This window comes from Atractosteus spatula, chromosome 2 (genome assembly GCF_055471065.1).
Source record: "Atractosteus spatula isolate fAtrSpa1 chromosome 2, fAtrSpa1.hap1, whole genome shotgun sequence".
In the NCBI taxonomy this organism is placed as follows: Eukaryota; Metazoa; Chordata; class Actinopteri; order Semionotiformes; family Lepisosteidae; genus Atractosteus; species Atractosteus spatula.
Window position 1 is genome coordinate 72,997,622 of NC_142707.1, and position 19,524 is coordinate 73,017,145.

General features: G+C 39.4%; 1 pseudogene; it reads right to left on the bottom strand.

Annotated features, from left to right (window-relative positions):
* Positions 1-15,655: 15,655 nt before the first annotated feature.
* Positions 15,656-17,814, bottom strand: LOC148840205 (uncharacterized; annotated as a pseudogene).
* Positions 17,815-19,524: the final 1,710 nt, after the last annotated feature.

The following is a 19,524-nucleotide window of genomic DNA, read 5'->3' on the forward strand; positions in this document are numbered from 1 at the left end:
TTACATAATCGCTTCCTTGCACAGTTTGTACTCAATCAGGATGGAGTAAGGAAAACAGAAGTGTGAGAACCACTAGGGAAATGTTAACAAAATAAGGTATGCATTTGAAACCGTACTGGGAGAGTAAACAAAGGCTGATCATTTCAGGAAAGCAGACTATGAAGTAAACAGTGCTTGAGAGAAGTAGAATCTGACAGAATACTGCAAAAACAAGACGTTATTGAGGAATAAGAAACTAAAACAGGTACAAATACCTTGGCATGATTGTTGAACACAAACTAAACTTTGAGGAAAACACCGATACAGTATGTATGAAGAGCCATCAGCAATTGTTTCCTGAGAAAAATCTGCTTTTTGTATGTGTGTGCTACAACAAAGACGTTATTCCATAGAACTGTCATTGAATCTATTCTAACATTCACTGCGGTAGCCTGGTTTGGTAACATTAATACAAGCAATAAAAACTGAGCAGGGATGTAAAGGCAGCCAGCAAAAGTATTGCACCTACTGTACAATACAACTACAATTACAGCTGCAGCTTTCAGACATCTACATCAAACAAATAGAGCAGAAGGCCAATATAATCACTGACCACCCCTTGCACAGTGAATGTGAGCTCTTTCCATCTGGGCATCAATTTAGACTACCCAGGTGTAAATGCAATAGAACTAAGTCATGATTTGTTCCCATAGCTATTAACCTGCTCAGTTTGGACAACTGGCTGTTTATTTTACTCTATTACCTTTCTCATAACACATGTACTGTATGTCTCTTATTTGTTAACGGGTTAATGTTGTGTTAAATGTATTGTGTATTGTTTTGCATCTTTTACCTGCCTGCAAAGAAAATTTCCCTTTGGGGACAATAAAGTAAGAATCATCGAATGATGGCAGTATAAGGTTTGGGAATGTGAAACAAGTTATCCAGTCATGTTACTGGGGTCGTTACTTTGGCTTCTTTCAAGTAACAGCTGGAGGAAATCCTAGGATGAATTTACTAATAACTACCAAAAGGGCTACCAGTGGTCATTAAAAAGTCAATTTATGAGCAAAAAAGGTAAAAAAAAAGAGTAGTGAATTGCTTACAATTGTCTGTTATTATTGTTGTTATGTTGTTAGCCTACTCATATGACCAGTTTTATTATACATACTAGGCAGTAGTGAAAAAATATGAAAACGAAAGTGAGAATTTGCATGCAAAAATGAGAGATTGAAAATATTCATTTTATTTTTTAAAGCATTTAGTTTTATCAGTTATTTAGCGTTATACCCAACCTGAGTATTGGCTATTAGCTATATGCTTATATTAGCTGTAAGTCGATATTGTATTGGAAAATTAATTAATTATATTGCATTTTCATCTGTGTTTAACATTTTGATTCACAGCTAAGAACCACACAACACATGAAAGAATGAGGAAGAGTAGAACTCTTCTCTGCTGTGATCTGTCCACTTTGAAGCCAATGACATTTCAATTCTCTGGATAGATTCTAGAGCTGCAACATCTTTTCTAGAACGTGGTGACCAAAGCTACAAACAATATCCTAAATGAGGCCTTAGTAGAAAGTTATACAATTTTAAACAACATCCCTTTACTATGTACTGTATCCTAACATTTGTAGCCTTTTGAATTGCTTTCCGACATTGTCTAGAAGATGTAAAAGATGTGTCAACATAAACACTTTCTTGACTAAAGACTTTTTCATATTGTATACAGGCTCTTCTGTCTCCATGTTTCCCATTTTGTATTTCTAGTTTTGCTCCCTGCATGCAAAACATCATCTGCCAGGTGTTTGCCCAGTTCTTAAAATTTCTCTTTTATTTGGTAAAATGTTTGTCTTTTATTTTGGTAAAATTGCTTGAGCCATTAATGAATCTAACTGGAACTGCTCTTAAGAACATTCAGTAAGAAAGGTTACAAATGAGAGCAGGCCATTCACACTTTTATCCCTGTGTATCTATTTTGGCATGCATCAGCACCTTTTCCCTTTCCAGGTAATGATGACTCATAGATATATGAAAAAGAAAACAAAATTTTAGACGTGAAAAAAGCAATTGCTATCTTCATGCAGCTTTATTGAAAATGCTAGACATTATTTTTTATGATGTACTGTATAAAGTGGTTATTCCTTATATGCAGAGATCCTGTATTTCTACTATCATTTATAACTTGAGGTTTTTCCTGGGTGGATGTCATCCACACATAATGTTTTTCTAGGACAAAACTGTTCAATTACTAATAAGAAGCAGTTTCTTAGATTACTTGGAAGAATTACTTGCTAATTTGAAGGACCTTTATGTATTTGTGTAGTGTATATGGAGATATTGTACGCATGTGCCTTCAGTTTATGTATATGCATGTACAGTATGTACTGTATGTATGTACATGTACAGTATACATACATATAAATACTGTATGTATTTATATATACAAGTATGCACAGTATAAAAGTGTTATCAGAAAGAGAATGAGAAGTAAAAAGAAAATTGCAATGGTCTTGTTAAGGAAGTTTACAGAATACTGACAAACTACAATATTGTCAGTGCTATGTACATAGTTTCTGTGCGTCACTGACATGGGCAGATCAAATATTTCAGATTTTTTCACTGTATTGAGGAATGCGCCTAACTTTACAATCAGTTTAATCTGGTTCCAAACATAGTAAATTCCTTGGACTCCTGGTCTCATATTTTCACCCTTTATACCTTGAAAGGTAAAACACTCTAAAGCTTTAACCCTTTCTCTCTAAAGCAAAGTTTTCCCTGAGGTATAGAGGAGTTCAGAAGTACAAAGGGCAAAGAGTTAAATGCTGTCCTGTATTCTGAAGAGTGATCAATGAAACAGTTGTTTAGGATGCTCTGTACTGTATAACAATTATTTTTTTATTGAGTTCTTACCAGAGAAGTAACATAAAGGGATGTAACTGAAATTTTGTGTAATCTCCAATGATTAAAACAGAGGGAGATTATACCATATAAAGTATTTATTTTCACAACTGTATTATGCAGGACAATTGTACCTTGCAGGAAAATCATTTTATCAGTTAAGCTGACTTATCTGAACAGTTTCTAAACATAGCTGAACAATGATTTCAAGAAAAATTCAATCTTGGAGCTAAACCTAAATGCCAATCACCAGTTACATAATTAGTACCTGATGGCCAATATCCAGTGGGTAATAATAATAATAATAATAATAATAATAATAATTTATAGAGCATGTTTCATAAAAATTGCAGCTCAAAGTCCTTTATAAACCAAGCATAAAAATAAAATCTTAAAATTAAGAGCTATACTTTCAGTTGTAAAGGAAAACAGTAATACAGTAAAGCATCATAAATGTCAATTTATGCTTGAAAAAGAAATAAATAAAAATGAGGAAAGTCGTAATAAAAAAGAACAATAAAACATAAATAAAAAAGAAAGATAAACAGAAAAACAGGGTAAAATAGAAATCTGCACTTTGTCAGTGGTTACAGTTTTGAATTAATTTGGGCCATTATTGTGTAATAAGTGAGGACAATAACAAATGAACACAAGCACCCAAATTTGGGTTTGCTCCCTTTCATTGGCTGCTTCTTGACATTTAGTGCCGCTTATTTGATAGTTACAGTACAGAATTCTTAATATAATTATAATCCTTGTTACTAGAAAGTCATGCTGCACACAGGGATGTGGTATTTATTTAATTGGTGTCTGTCCAGTTCATAATGGTGACATTTGCAATGGTGATCCTCCGATCAACTCTGAATCTCTACACTAGTCTGATGTGAAACATCCAAATATAACCAAACTTTAGGGAGCTAAAATAATTAAAACATTTCCCTAAGTGATATGAAATGAAGACATTCGTGTAATGTTAATTAAATTCCTTTAGCACCAATGTAAGGAAATATTTCATTAAACAAGTGCGCTCTCGTAGAACGTCATTCAGTGACTGTTCACTTGATTCAATAAATTTAAATTTAAAGATATAGAGAGTGTGATTGGCAGTAAAGTTTCCCCGCAGTACGCTGGACCTCCTGAGTGGCTCAGAAGAAGCTTTATGGCTGAGCTCTGTGATCAAAGGTTAGAGCCCTGGTTATGTCACGAGCTGTGTGCCACCACTGGGATTCCCCCAGCAGCTGGACACAGGTGTGTGAGCACCGTGGGTGGCAGTGCGGATTTAGCTGTTACTCTCGCCTCCCGGTGGCAGAGTGACCCCTTAGGTCTCTGAGGCACTTACTGTCACGATCGTCACCCCCCCTCGAGAGGGTGCTCCTACCTCTTTCGTATTTTAGTTTAGTTATCATGTTCACCTGCCCCTTGTTCCTCGTATCGTTCCTCGCATATTATTTAAACCTCGTGCCTCTGAAGCTCGGGGCTCTGCACGGGAAGTCAGACACCCGGAGGCCCTGTCATCAAGTCGTCCCACGTCCGTGGCTTGAAGACGGAGGCTTTCGAATGGCGTCCTGACCAGCTGAGTCCGGGGCTCGGAGCGCCTGGCCTCGTCACTCCGTTTTTAATTTCCTAGTTCCATGTCCCTGTTCTTGTTTTTTCTTGTCCTGGATGGATCGCCTAGTTTTGGATTTTGGGCTGCGCCCGGATTTCCCCCTTGGACTGTTGTGGACTTGTTTGCCTGCGCTCCCCTCTTGCACCTGGATCACTGTTGGCACCGCCCCCCTGTTCGCCATCCCTTCCATTTTTGCGTTTTCCCTGTAGCCCTTCTCCAGTCACTTCCAGATTATACCGTCTGCACAGGGTCCTGAACTACGCACTTCACGGGCATGTGGTGATGTCAGTGAGGGACACTTCTCTCCTCCAATTGGCCCTGAACCTCTGCACTGGTGTGGGGCTGCAGGACCTGTGCTGTGCTAAAAGACAAGGAGCTCCAAGGCAGGCGAGTCAGAAGACTCTCCCTACAGTTCCTCATTCTCTCCCGTGTGCGGTCATGGGTTTGCAGAAAAACATATGATTGGCAATTCCAAATTGAGTGGATATAAAAAAAAATGATTTGCTATATCAGCTTCTTCTATGAGTTATTATCAGCTATTTGTAAAGCACAAATTCAGCTTAAGTTATAAATTATAGTCGATATGTACTTTTTGTCAACAGACTTTTTTCAGTACAGTACAATTTTGCCCGTGTATCTAAATTTATCTCATGGTGAGGATACCTGCTTTTCTGCACTGCCTTGAGCTTTGTTGCTTCTGAGCAGTGTCAGTAGTAGCCAATCAGGTCCTTATGTGTTATTGATTTACTGCAGAAAAACAACTTTAGAACACTATTTAATGCTGAATTTAGAATATTGTTTTGGAAAATATAATACAGAATAATACAGAGAAAATATTGATGAAGAGCTACAAAGAATAATTTGGTTAAAGAATGTGAGTTTTTGGTATTAAGGCGCAAACTGCAGAAATACGGTATGTAAAATATAAATATTTACCCAAATTCCTGGCCATAAAAAAACGTGGTTTTATTAAACCTGCCAGGTTTAATAAGCAAGGTGCAAGGTATCTCATCTGTATTTATTACTTTCTTCAAATCTGCCATTAAGATGGTCTACCACAGTATAAATTTCCATGGCTAATATGGAATTCCTTTTCTATAAACCTGGTACAACGTGAACAAGTGGCTAGCTCCAAAGTAAAGTTTACATTCCACAGAGGTTTATATAAATATGCTGGAATGTGGTGTGTACTGTATACCCTCACCTGGAAGGGCCCATGAATATTGTAAGTGGCAGCCTCTTCATTGGGCGAAGACGGAATGTACATTTCTTCTAAAGTTTAGTTCATGGTGCTTTGCTATTTCCTCTCCCTCAGAAATGGTAAATAAAGAGAGTTATTTCCTGCAAGCCATTTCTGATCCTAAAAATACTGCTGGGAAAATATACTTCACAGAAACTTGGCTGAGACTCACCAATTGCTTCGGACTTGTTTTGAAGTTAAATTAAAGTTAAATTATTACCCTATTTGCACTGCAGATCTGAAAGTCTTTTGATGTGTATTTTTATGTCCATATATTTTTGTTGGGATTTCTTGACTTGGTTTGTCAGTTTTAATTCTAGCATATATAATATGTTATTGACCTTATTGCCTAAATAATTAAACTTTTCTGTTTGTGAATTGAAAAGGTTTTGCCTTTTCTGTGGTCATTTTCAAAGATACCCTTGAATCCTACAACTTTTATTTTAATAGAGAAAGGCAAGAAACTAGCATTTGCATTTACTTAGTGTTGTAAAACAGTGTTTCGGCACAAAATTGGTTGGGATAAGAGTTTAATAACTTTACAATATCAGTCGATGTGTTCACAAGTTGCAATTCAATCGAATATTTAATGAATTTATATGTTAATTGTGAGGATATTTGGGCATTTATTTTAAGGAGTGGATTGGAATTTATTTTAAGGAGGCATTTTTACTGATTTAACAAATCATTGAATGTAATATAACCACCCCTTATGTTTTACAATTTATATTTAATTGTGTTACGTAAACTATTTTCACCTAGCCTACACTTTACAAATCATTTAAAACTGCAAACAGAATATTATGATTCAGCTTAAGCCATGCACTCCTCAAATAGAATGTGGATAAAAGTATCATTGTCTAGTGATTGTTTAGTAGCATACAAATGTTACTGATAAATATGTGGTATTTCAATGAGTGGATTTAAAAAGCAGAAATATGCTAACTCCCAGCAGGACAAGCATGAACTGCATGAAAGCAATTGTGTTGTAAGCTTTTAATCTAAGTCATGTTGGCATTGACGTCACCGTCATCATCAGGGGTGCAGATACAATTTCCATTTTTCCTTTAGTTGGACTGCCAGTTCCAAACTGAAGGAACAGTGGCTATGATTCTGGAGCTGTAACTCCAAGATTGTGCGTTCAAATCCCAGGTGAGAGGTGACACACTGCTGTTGTACCTTTGAGTACCCAGCTGTATGTATAGGTACAACCAAGGGTTACAGTGGATAAAAGTATCAGCCAAATAAGTACAATGAATTTATTACATGGTGGGTAAAAACTGTGAATTAGAAATTGAAAAAAATAAGTTTGTTATATCATACAAATACTCATTCTGTTGTAAAGACAAGGTCTACAGTACTTTTAAGAACATTTACGAATTAATTCCTGTTTCACATTCTTTTATTATTCTTCATATTAACTCCATAGCGTTTTGTGTCAGATGCTGATCCTTAAGCTTTCTACACAAACCCCTCATTAGAGATTGAAGCATTCTTGTCTTATTCTTCACCATTACTCTATTATAGTTAAACCGTATCTAGTGGGGTAATATTTTAAGTGTTGTTGAGGTACTTTCGCTCAAAATTGTTTTGTGGAGTAAAATGTTTAATTTATTTAACCAGTAGGTACTGTAATTGAACTTTGCCACGCAGAGAATTATTTCACTGCTTGCCAAATACCAGTTTTGTCCTCACTTGTGTAATAATTCATTAGAGAAAGACTTTATTTAATACTTTTCAAAATAATAAACACATGTCGGTCAAAACTACTGTATGTCTTCTTCTGCAAAGCTTATTATGCTTCCCTAATAACACTCTAAGTGATCCAGTCTTATATAAGCAGTCGTCACTGTGTCTGCCTGGAGAGAGCCAGAAAATGCAGTTTGCTGTAAGTTTAAGTTGTTGACAATGAGTCTGCCACTGTCAGAGTTTTCGGATTTGGAAAGGTCGTCACTTGCTGGTTTGGCTAGACTTATGTTTGGCTACTCAAAGTGCCGTCTGTGAGGCCTTGAGAAATGACACCAGGTCTGGTTCCTGCAACACTTCCTTTCAGTTCAATCATCTTTCTGTGATGGGAAAAAACAATTGCATTCGATCGAGGCATAAAAGACAGGAGAGCGAGAGAGGTCTACTTCTAGCCAGGCCTCTACACACAGAGTGAAAGAAAAAAAGTAAATACATTCCCCAGCATAGTGGTAAGGGGCATTGTGCCCTGGATGTTTAAAATGTGTAATATTCAAAGACATATCCCACATATTTCATTACAGCCTCCCAGAAAAACGACAATTTACACCTTTTCACTCAGCAGGTAAGCTGTGCAAAAAAAAAAAATGTTGTTAAATAATTAAAGAAATTAATTGTAATATTCTGATTTGGATGCTTATAGTATATATAAAAATGTCTGGTGAAACAATGTACTTGCATAATATCATTAAAAATAGCTCAATATGTCTTGGTTGCTTTTAACCTTTGATGAAAAATAGGACACTGCTGCATATTAAAAATAATTTTGATCTGAAGCCTTTTATAATGCCACAGGAAATAATTCAGGGATAAGGAGTTTTATTCAACTTTTTTAATATTTTTGATCCAAAAGAATGAAATCTAAAGTTATAGTAAAATAGAAATATATTATTTACATACATTTTAGATATCCAGCATCTGATGACAGAATAAGGCTAGACAACACAAAGTTAGGTATTGTCCCTAAAAGGAGAACATTAAGTTAGTCATATTCCACCCCTTTCAGGACACTAATGCAGACAAAAGTAAAGTGTTTTACTGTATACTAAGTTCTGAATCTGGCACATATTCTGGATAAACTCTGGGCTTAAATTAAATACCTTGGCAAACCAAATAAACCTTTTCAAACGGGGCATTTGCTTTGCTGGTAATACCCTTTTGACTAAGTTGCTGTCTCACATGGGAGCCTTCTACTTTTCCAATTAATCAAAATTAATTACTTAAAGATCTAGAGTAAACACAGTACAGAGCCCTACAATCTTTTCATACTTCTATAGGAATACACAGGAACAACAGACATTAACTAGCAGAAAGATTTACAGATTGATCATTTTAATTGTTTTAAAAAAAATCTAAAAAGAGTTCTACAGTAATCTTAAAAGAACTGCATACAGCAAAGTGATATTTATAAACCTCTTCTGCCCTGGACTGGGGCCCTGTCTGGGGTTTTTACCCAAGCTCCTGTACCCCATGACCCTGAATCGGAAGAAATGGTTAAAAAATGGATAAATAGAAATACACAACTATAGTAAGTATTGTGTAAATCCTCCTCTGGCAGGAAATACGCTGATTAGATTTGTCATTTAATGACTAGTAAAAGACCTTTCTGTTGTGCCTAGTCAGGACGAGAGAGGTGGAAAGACTTGAGAAGTCATGAAAACTGGAATAAATTTGTTTTTTCCCCAGTGGTCTCTAAGTTTTATTTTTGTTTTATTTTGCAAACAAGTCATGTAAGTTTGTGTGAGGGAGTGTAAGGTCACATTATTTAGTATTGCTTTTATGTGCTTTATGTACACAACAACTGCATGAATAATGTTGAAATCTGTTTCCTCAGACCACCTTGTGATGAATTAGGAAATCTGACCAGAGAGATCTGGAGGAGTAGTCAACGCTCTGGTTCAGACCTGAAAGGTTGAGAGTTCGAATTCCAGGTGTCCCATTACTTTTATACCTTTGAGCAAGGTGCTTCACTCTGACTGCTCTAGTAAAATGCTTAGCTGTATCATAAATAGATACAAATGTACTGTAAATTCTTTTAGATAAAAACACCAGTCAAATGAATCAATAAGAATGCTTTGTCACTTTGTTTTCAGTTAGCAAAATTGTTATCAGACAACTCAAAGCTAGCACTTGACAAATCAAAGCTAGCAGAGACAGTTTTACCCTTATGTATTTTAAAAGCAACAAAAACCTGATGAATTACATCAGGCCAAACTGTCTGTGTAACCACTGCCCTCTGCAGGTGAACTGTTGAATTATTTAAAGAGGATGAAGCAATGTCATATACTGTAGATGGATACTTCATTTATCCCATGACGGAAATTGCAGAATCTCTATTTTTTTATTAACAACAGCAAATGTAAAGGTAACTCAACACTGTTGAAAGAAACTGATGTGAAAAAATCTATTAAAAAATATAAAGAGGAGATATTGTTAATTACAATTGCAACTGCAAGCTGTGTCATTGTTCTGATACATTTGTACAGATACTAATTTTAAAAATAAAAAGATTAATACAGAGTGTCTTTTTCTACTACAAACAATAACAATAATGACCATATGTTGTTAAAGATTCTTGCTGTGCCTGCAATTTAATTCTTCCAATGAACAACACCAAAGGCCGTAAATTCACATTATCTCAGGTACTGTACAAAAAAAAAATCAATGCACATTTTCAGATCAGCTCAAAACCTGTCAATATGTTTTTCGCTACTAGGCCTGCTTAGAAAAAATGATATAAATAATAATGCTGCTTTTACAAACCGGAATTAAAAAAAGAATTTATTAATTATCGAAATTCAACAGGCAAACCTTGGTCAGTTATGTAACAAGAGTGGAATTCCAACTTTTCAAAACGCACTTTGCAACGGTGGTCTCAAACTACTTGGCTGTCCAGACACTGTTTCTTTTTAATCCTTCCGTATCTATACTTTTTGTTGGAATCAAAATGAAAGGCTATAATGGATTTTGAAGTAAACTGTTAAAAAACAGTACCGTTAAATATGTAGCTAGTAATGATCGCTCTGTGGCTAAGGATCTGCGCCTGTGGCTGGAAGGTTGCCGGTTCGTATCCTGCAGCTGGCAGAGGAATCCTACTCCCTTGGGCCCCTGAGCAAGGCCCTTCACCCCAACTGCTCCAGGGGCGCTGTACAAATGACTGACCCTGCGCTCTGACCCCCAGCTTCTCTCCCTGTCTATGTCTCATGGAGAGCAAGTTGGGGTATGCAAAAAGACAAATTGTATAAGGCCAATAAAGTGATCTTATCTGCAGTATACACTATGTTGTATCATAATAGTAATAAAAATAATACCTTCCATTTATATATTATGTTTCATGCTAAAGAACCTCAAAGCTCTCTCCATACTGGATAGGATTCACTTCATCTATTCCCTCTTGGATAATATTCCACAATGTACAGTATATATTGTAGCGCCACGCGGGGCACTTTAGCCATGCACACGCAAGGCGGGCTGAGAACAGCGCTGGGGGCGGGACTACAGGACTGTAAATAGTGGGACAGAGGCTGGGAGACTGTCTCTTCCCTTCATGTGTGTGTGTGTTAATGTAGGTGCTGTGCTGTAACCCCTGTCCCTGTGTGTATACCTTTCCACAGTTATGGTGAATAAATGTGTTGTTCAAACCCATTCCCTGAGTCTCATACCTGCGCTATTCCGTATCGAAACCTGCGGTCATTACGATATTATCACCCCTACTCTTGCCAACAGTGCCACTGGCTCTTTACTAACCTTTATTTATAAAGTGCATTTCCAAACCTAAGAAATGGTGTACATAGTGAAAAAGAAAAAGACAAAAAAAAAACTAAAATAAAATAATGAGGGAGAAACAAAAAATAGAACAAAAAACATACAGGACAGAATGTAGAGCAATCAGACACAGGCCCTGGCAAAAAGGTGAGCCTGTGTACAGATCTGAGCCAGAGAATACATCTCTCCTAGAGTCAGAGGAAGGGCATTCCATAACAAAGGAAAAGAGATGGAAAAGGCATGGTGATGAAAAGTCACGGATTTAGTCCTGGGTACACTGAGTACCCATCCTCAGCTGAACAGAGCCTGCGGGAGAAAGTTCAGAAATGTACAAAGGACCCTGATTATTTAAAGCCATAAAAGTTAGTAATCAAAATCTTGTATTTAATAGGTGACTTGATAGGCAGCCAATGCAGCATGTACAGTAAGTGCTGGCTTTACATACTGTACTCTGGGTTAACGTCTCCTCTGGAGGTCGATGCCTCCTATTCACAGCCTGGGGCAGTGGGATAGAAATTCTGACCCAGGGAGAAAAGTACCATCTAGGGGTCAAGATCACTTACAAACAAAACTTTGGTTTCTGTCCAGGTGCTGATCAGGCCTGGCCTCACCGCTGCAGGGCTCGCTTTCCAAATCTCAAGATTTAAGCATGAGAGAATATAGCTCTTTTTATATCATATCATAATTTTATTTCTCGCACTTGTACAAGACGTACAAGTGACGTACATTTATACAATATTTTTTCTGTTTTTTTTATTTTTAATTAATTTAGTCAAATGTCTGGTTTTTTTTTGCACTTTGACATTATAGAGTACTTTGTGTTGATAAGTGGCAAAAAGTCTGAGTTAAATAGATCATGGTTCCATGCTGTAACACAATAAAATGTGAAAAAGTCCAAGGGGGGTGAATACTTTTGCAAAGGCACTGTAGATCTTTTTATATTTTATTATTGTATTTGTCTCGCACTTGTAAGAGACATACTGTACATTTATACAACTGGGCAAATCCGAGAAGTAAGCCACTCATTAACAAAAAATTCATACTGTAACATGTAACCAAATACTTGTAGTGCACCAAGCACTTTCGTGTATAAGGTCATTGATAAACAAATGAATAACATCATGTGGAGAATTCCTGACAAAATAGTTAACAAAAACACATACAGTAAACACGTTGTCTTCAATTAATATTATTTCAGTGAATTTCACGGAGGGTTCGTTACATAAGTTTTCTCCATAGGCAGATAATGTTTAATTTCAGTACAGGGAATGCATGGGCCTCTGTGACAGTTTTACAACTATATTTATGAGCAAAAAGAAATAAATAAGGAGATCTGAAAATGACTGTTTTAAAAGAAGACACAACTTCACAAATTCCCATACAAATACAAGGGAAGAAATAATACTTAAAATTAATTAAGTGATCAGAAGGTGGCAGCAAATACACAGAAACAAATATTCTTGCTTCATAGTTTGTGACATGTGCTTTGCTTAAAAAGGAATCTAAATTTAAAACCTCTTTCTTTTAACAACACGTTTCAACACAACAAGGTTAAATATACAGTAATAAGACACCATATCCTAGTACACTCAAGATTTAACAATATATAAAGAAAAATAAATCTTTCCTTTTTACAAATGATTTTTAATCTAATGAATCAGTTAAAAAAACAGATAACATTCATAATCAAAATTCCCCACTGACAAACTTGTTACTTTTTAACAAACCTGCAAATCACATTTAAAATAAAACACTGTTTTTCTCTTCTGCATATCTCTTTAAAAGACCTTACAGCACCTCTTACCTCACTGTAGCATGCAGAACATAGAGGTGACATTTTGCTTTTGAACCAAGAATGCTTGAAAATCACATTTTCATATTTGGGTTCCTGCAGTCTATGTTTACAGCTGTTAGTTGAATATCTACTGAAAACCACAAAACACTGTGGATCAACAAAACATTCTTTCTATACCACTGTAAAACATGAATAACTTTATCTATTCAGGTTAATTACCATCTACATAAAGATGCAGCTAAGTGAGCATCCCTAATATCCCATAAATACCTGTCCTGGAAACCTAATAATTCCTGTAAATAAAACTAAAAGCTCTTTAAAACCACCCTTTATGATGGACACACAATTTCAAAAGTATTCACATATATAATTGAGAGAACATAAAATTATGTCTTTGAAAGTCACAGAGAAAAGCAATACATTAACAAACCTTAAGCCTTTTAGACCCTCCAATGTCCGAACCATTCTAAACCAAATACAAAAAAGTCCTACCTTCATCAGCTCAAGTCTTCATTATAATTTACATTTCAAAAATTAAAACATCAGATTTTTTTACTTTCCCACCACATTACTGGACTTCATACCAGATGGGGTGGCAGTAACAAATGCAAGGAAAGCAGTCGTAAATCTTATTAAACACACAGGCTACTTTCAGGGCCTTAGGAATAGTGGTTCCTTGCAGTACCAGGAAGCCCATGGCAGCAACAGCATTGTTACATAAACCAGCATCTGAGCCCTCTGTAAGAACTGGAACTATTTTCTAATTCAATTTAACTTATTCTTAAGGAAAGATCTTACAGTTTTGTGCACAGGTTCTTTTGTTTACAGTGCAGGTTAATTCTATCATTCCAGTTTAGGCTGACAAAACATTGTCAAACAGCAAATATGGAGACTAGAACAGTAAATTTGTTAGTTTTGCTTATTTGAAATGACTTCTTACTCTTCATGGGAGCACAATATCTGTTTTGTGTCTTCTATTGTAAACATGGCAAAGGCTTGGCTGCTGTAACTGGGCCTGCCTAAACATTTTCCTTAGACTTCATTTCTTCTCCCAGTGCCAAATCGCTCCTGGAAAAAAAAATACTGAGTTCATAAAATTGTTTGGATAAATCTGACTTCTTACCTTATAGGAATGTAATTTCATTTTAAAAACAAAGGCAGAGAAAGGCAAAAAGGAAAGGCTTCCTTTTCATTTTCACTAACATGAATGGGTTTACCAGTATCATTCACATCAGTCAAAAACAATTCATAGAAAGTTCATATTTCTTAATCATAGTTGAATGTTTCATCTGAAAACATCTTAATAATAAGCTGGTAAAATCCCTCAGTGATTCATTGAAATTATGAAAGAGGAGAATCTCTTTTTTAATTACGACCAGATAAAACATGTCTAGTCCTCAATATTGCCAAAGTTCAGATCGAATGGTTTTTATAATGTTATCTTTGTTGCCAGTACTCAGCACATTCAGGAAGAGTCCAAGGGTCAGAGAGGAAGAAAGATCAGATCAAGACCGAACCGGGGAAAATGTGTAAGAAACGGATGACAAGAGTGAGGAGACAGAACAAACTGTAAAGCATGCGCCTTGCTAAGAGAGCTCGCTATTGTATAGTATTAAGGAACTTAGATTTCCTGAGTGAAGAATCCCGTGGTGAAAAACAGCCTCCCCTGCTTAGTGGGTGCATTTTAGAATAAGGCGATAGGTTCCATTTGGTCTGTGGCACTCCGGGTTTGCAGAGAGAGAGATTTAACTGCAGGTTGTATTCTATTTAGTTTAGAAAGCAGCTTATCTCTTATTATAACTAGAATACGCTGTGTGTGTGAGGATGCTATGCAATAAGTAATACTTATTCACATGCTGTAAATACAGTACCTATAGAAAGTCTACACCCCCCTTGGTCTTTTTCACATTTTATTGTGTTACAGCATGGAACCATGATGTATGTAACTCAGACTTTTTGCCACTCATCAACACACAGTACTCTACAGTATAATGTTAAAGTAAAAAACATACTAAATTAACTAAAAATGCGTAGGTATTCACCCCCTTGCTTTGACACACCTAAATTACCTCTGAAGTAACCAACTCTCTTCTCCAAGTCACATAATTACTTGACTGGAGTCCACCTGTGGGCAGTTGAGGTGTTTCACATGATTTAAGAATAAATATACCTGTGTCTGGGAGCTTCCCCACTTAGTGCATTTCCAAGGAAACACTACACCATGAAGACCAAGGAACATTCCAAGCAGATCCGAGACAAGGTTCTTGAAAAATACCAGTCAGGGGAAGGATATAAGAACATTTCCAAGGCACTGAATATACCCTGAAGCACAGTGAAGGCCATCATTAAAAAGGTGAGAAAATATGGAACAATTGTGAATCTGCCCAGAACTGGCCGTCCTACAAAACTGAGTGTCTGGGCAAGAAGAGCAGTAGTAAGGGAGCCCACTTATCATGCATACATTAAAACTAACCCCGGTATCCTCAAGCAGGCACTTTCTCTCCTCAGCTGAATTAGTTTAATAATCATTTGGGTTTTTTTTTCTGCACTGGTGACTGGGGGTCCCGCTTGGTTCTTTTGGGGGTCCTATCCTCCCCGTCCAACGGCCGGGAGGTTGGCCCTCAGCCTAGCGGGTTCCGAAGTTCCGAATAGGGAGGTACTGTGCATGGGTTCGGTCTTGCATCTGGTGCCAAGTTCCTAAATTTCTGAAATTGAAAGCGAGAGAGAAAGTAAGCTATCTCATTAAGGTGGCCTGGAATGTGAGCAGCTATGAGGATGAATTGATGTGTGAGAGAAATCCATTTAAGGCGGCGGAGAAATTTCATATTAGATTGGGATGAAGACCTTCCTTTGTTGATTATCTGAACTACTGCATAGTTGTCCGAATGGATGTGAGGACGGATTTTTGTTTCCAACTGTGGCCCCAAAGAGAAGCGGCAACGACAATTTGAAATATTTCGAACAAGGCCGATGACTGCTTGGTGAGAAGGATTGAAGAGAATTCAGGAGGCCAAGGGGCCGCAAACCATTGGCCTTTGTAATAGCCTCCGAAACCGACTGAGGGGGCTGCATCTCTGAAAAGCTGAATATCCTCGGAGTCGGAGAGGAGGTCATCGTAGAAGAGAGATATGCCATTCCAGTTGGCCAAGAAAAGCTGCCAAAGCCTGAGCTCGGATTTGCAGTCGGCTGAAGGGCTTACGTGGTGGTAAAGAAAGGGCATGGAAGAGGCGAGGTCGAGAAGGTAGACCGTCCTTGAGGAATGATACGCATGGCGTAATTGAGGTGGCCGAGCAGAGAGAGAAGTTCCCTCTTTGTGCAAGATTTGGCGGAAGAATAGGTAGAGATACACGTCTGGATCCTGTCGATCTTGTCGCGAGGCAGGGAAGCGGAGAAATTGATGGAATTGAGGGTGATCCCAAGGAATTGGATTATATGAGAGGGGCCAGTTGTTTTGTCCGTGGCGAGAGGTACCCCTAGTTTCCTAAAAACGGAAATAAGTGCGGAGGAGGCTCTTGCGGGTGGGGCGTGAGGAAAGTCTATGGTAAGGAAATCGTAGAGAAGGTGGACGAGAAAAGGAAGCCTGTAGTTATTCAAGAGGATCCAGCAGAGAACTTCGGCTAAGGTATCGAAAATTTTGTGCTTCTCCCACATCCGAAAGTAAGGTGGACTGCGAAGAAGAACTTGTTCCACCAATGAACTCCGAAGAGGTGCCAGAAGTCTGGGTTAAGAGGCATAACTTTAAAGGCACTGGAGATGTCGGCCTTAGCGAACCAGGCACCCAGACCTGCGATTTTGATGAGAGAAATGGCGTGGTCAACTGTGGCATAGTGGAGGGAGAAGTCTGAGCTGGGAATAAGGCTATTGAGACTTGGCACGTGGGAGTTATGAGGGGCTGACAAGTTGATTATAAGGCGTTTTTTACCTGAATACTTACGAACCGCTTTACCGATGGGATTGATGTGGTATGCAGGGAATGGGGGAGAGTCAAGTGGGTCGATCATGAAACCGTTCTCGACTTCAGATGCTAGCAAGGAGTCAACGGACTGGGGATCAGCAGTGGCAGATTGCAAATTTTTGCAAAAGACAGAGGAAGAAGGAAGTGTGCACAGGCCTGGTGAGAACCCGAAGGAAAGCCCGTCGAGTAAGATGTGGGTGGAAGAGGGGTCGGGGTGACGGAGCAGTTCGGAAGCAAGAGCGGGGATATTGATTGGGGTAGACAGAAAAGCCAGTAGTCCTTTGGGAACGCTGAAGGTGGAGTGAGCATGGAAGGGCCTGCGGGGGCAGGCAAAGCGAGTGTGAGCTTCGCCGCAGAAGCTGCAAATGTGAAGGAAGCGACAAAGGGAAGAGGTACATGTCGAGGAATTGAAGTTGTTGCAAATTTGTTGGCCTCTGATCATCACAATGGGGCGACCACGAACATCTTTGGACCGGGAAGGTTTGAAGAAGACCTGGCAGGAGAATTGATGCTGTGGGGGAGAAGGGGCGGAGTCAGGGTTGAGCTTGTGGATGGTATCTGGGCAAAGATTTGATGAATGTGTCCAAGAGGAACAGAAGTCGCAGGAAAGAGCTCTGACGCCGGCGAAAGTGCTGCAGTAAGCTCAATGTCGAGGGCTCCCCAGTAGGTGCGCTGGTTCCATTGGAGTAGGCAGGCAGCGGCCTTGGCCGAGAACTGCTTATGGTAATCGTAGAACAGGGAGCCCTCGAAACGGACAGATAGATTGAGGATGATGTGCATGTAATCGTCGAGTTCCTGACGACATTCGGGAAAGGCGGAGCACATGATGTCGTGAAAAATGCTGAAAGCCAAGCAGAAGTCAGAAATTTGAAGGACTGAAGCAGAGTGAGGGTCAGAAGATTTGAGAGTAATGAAAATCGAGCCGCAGTCGACTGTTCTAGAATCAGAGTTGTTAGTGGAGGAAGAGAGAAGGTGAGCTAGATTGACGTCCACACCTCTTAGAATTTGCTGCCGGAGTGAAAAGGGAATGGGAGGAGGACTAAACTTTAGTGTGTTAGGAGGAGCTGGGAGAGGAACGGCTGTTCGGAGAGAAAAGTCCTTAGTAAAGGGGAGATTGGAATCCAGGACCGAAGGCATGGGATGACTGATGCCGTGTTGGACACCAGGGATGGGAGAAGATGAGGAGGGAAGAAGAGCGGAAAGCAGATTGTGGTTGGAGGGGTTAGACGGATCTGGGGCCTGAAGCTCGGTGGCTTGGGATGTAGAAGCCGAAGACTGTTGAGGAGGAATTGAAGCAGGGGTGAAGGACTGAGGAGGCTGCCGAGTCGTCTTGGACTTGGTAAGGGCCGCCTGCTGGCTGAGCTGGGGGTCATTTACTGGATGGCCTTTGGGCCGTGGAGACAGCAGCAGGGGCCGAAAGAAAAGAAACCGGGGCCGAAGGCACCAAGCCGGCGGAGCTTGAGCCGTGTTGGACGTCAGAGGTAGAGACAGAGGAGAGTGCAGAAATTAGATTAAGCTGAGAAGGGGGTGGGGGAGGGGCGTGAGCCTGGGGCCTTAGACTCGGCAGCAAGGAGTTTAGGGAAGGAGGCTGGGTGGAAGAGGCTAGGTGCAGTTGTTCAGCAGAGGTATGGATTGGTTGGGGAAGAGACACAGACACGGATATATCAGGACAAGACAAGATAGAAGACGCGACAGGCAGAGGTGCGGGCGGCCTCGGTGTCCTCACGTTGGGATGAGTGGCAGCGGCGCGGGTGATGTCATCAGAGGACGCCGGGGGAAGCTGTGGAGCTGATGTTTCCTTTGTGTAGACTGCGGTTAAGTACAGGGAAAACAGAGCTTTTTTGGAAGCGTTTCTTTTAAAATGGACGCCATGTTTTCGAAGTATCCTCTGGAGGCTTGCTAAGGTCCAGTTGGAATTGAGAGAGATGATCCAGGAGAAGGGGGAGCCGATGTGCATGAAACGCGGCGGCGGGGACATCCTCGAGAGAAGCGGGGTTTTTTTGGAGACTTTGCCATAGAGGAACAGGAAGGCTGGGTTTGTGATGAGATGGGGACTACAACGGCGGAACGCAGTCTTCGGCGAGGAGTTGGATCTTGTGAGGACTGGCTGGGAGATGAGCGGTGTGGCACGGCGGGTGAAGGAGGCGATGAGACGGAGGTGAGGGGAGCGGGGGGGGGGGAGGACTGGACGAGAGTGGTAGGAGAGTCTCCTGCGCTGCAGAAAAGGTCTTCATCGGAGCAGCAGATTTGCAGATCCATGAGAAGGGAGCACGGATTCGAGTTAAGCAAAAACGAACCATGCAGAAAAGGAACGAGGAAGAGGAGAGGGACGTTAGGATTAGTGAGAATTGCAGCAGCTGTGTCGAATGAGCTCAGCTGCCTTCATTCCTCCCGAACTTTCATTAAAAACTCCATGAAGATTCTATAGTCTGATGAGACCAAAACTGAACTTTATTTTTGGCGCAAACCTAACACAGCACATCACACTGAGAACACCACCCCTTCAGTGAAGCATGGTGGTGGCAGCATCATGCT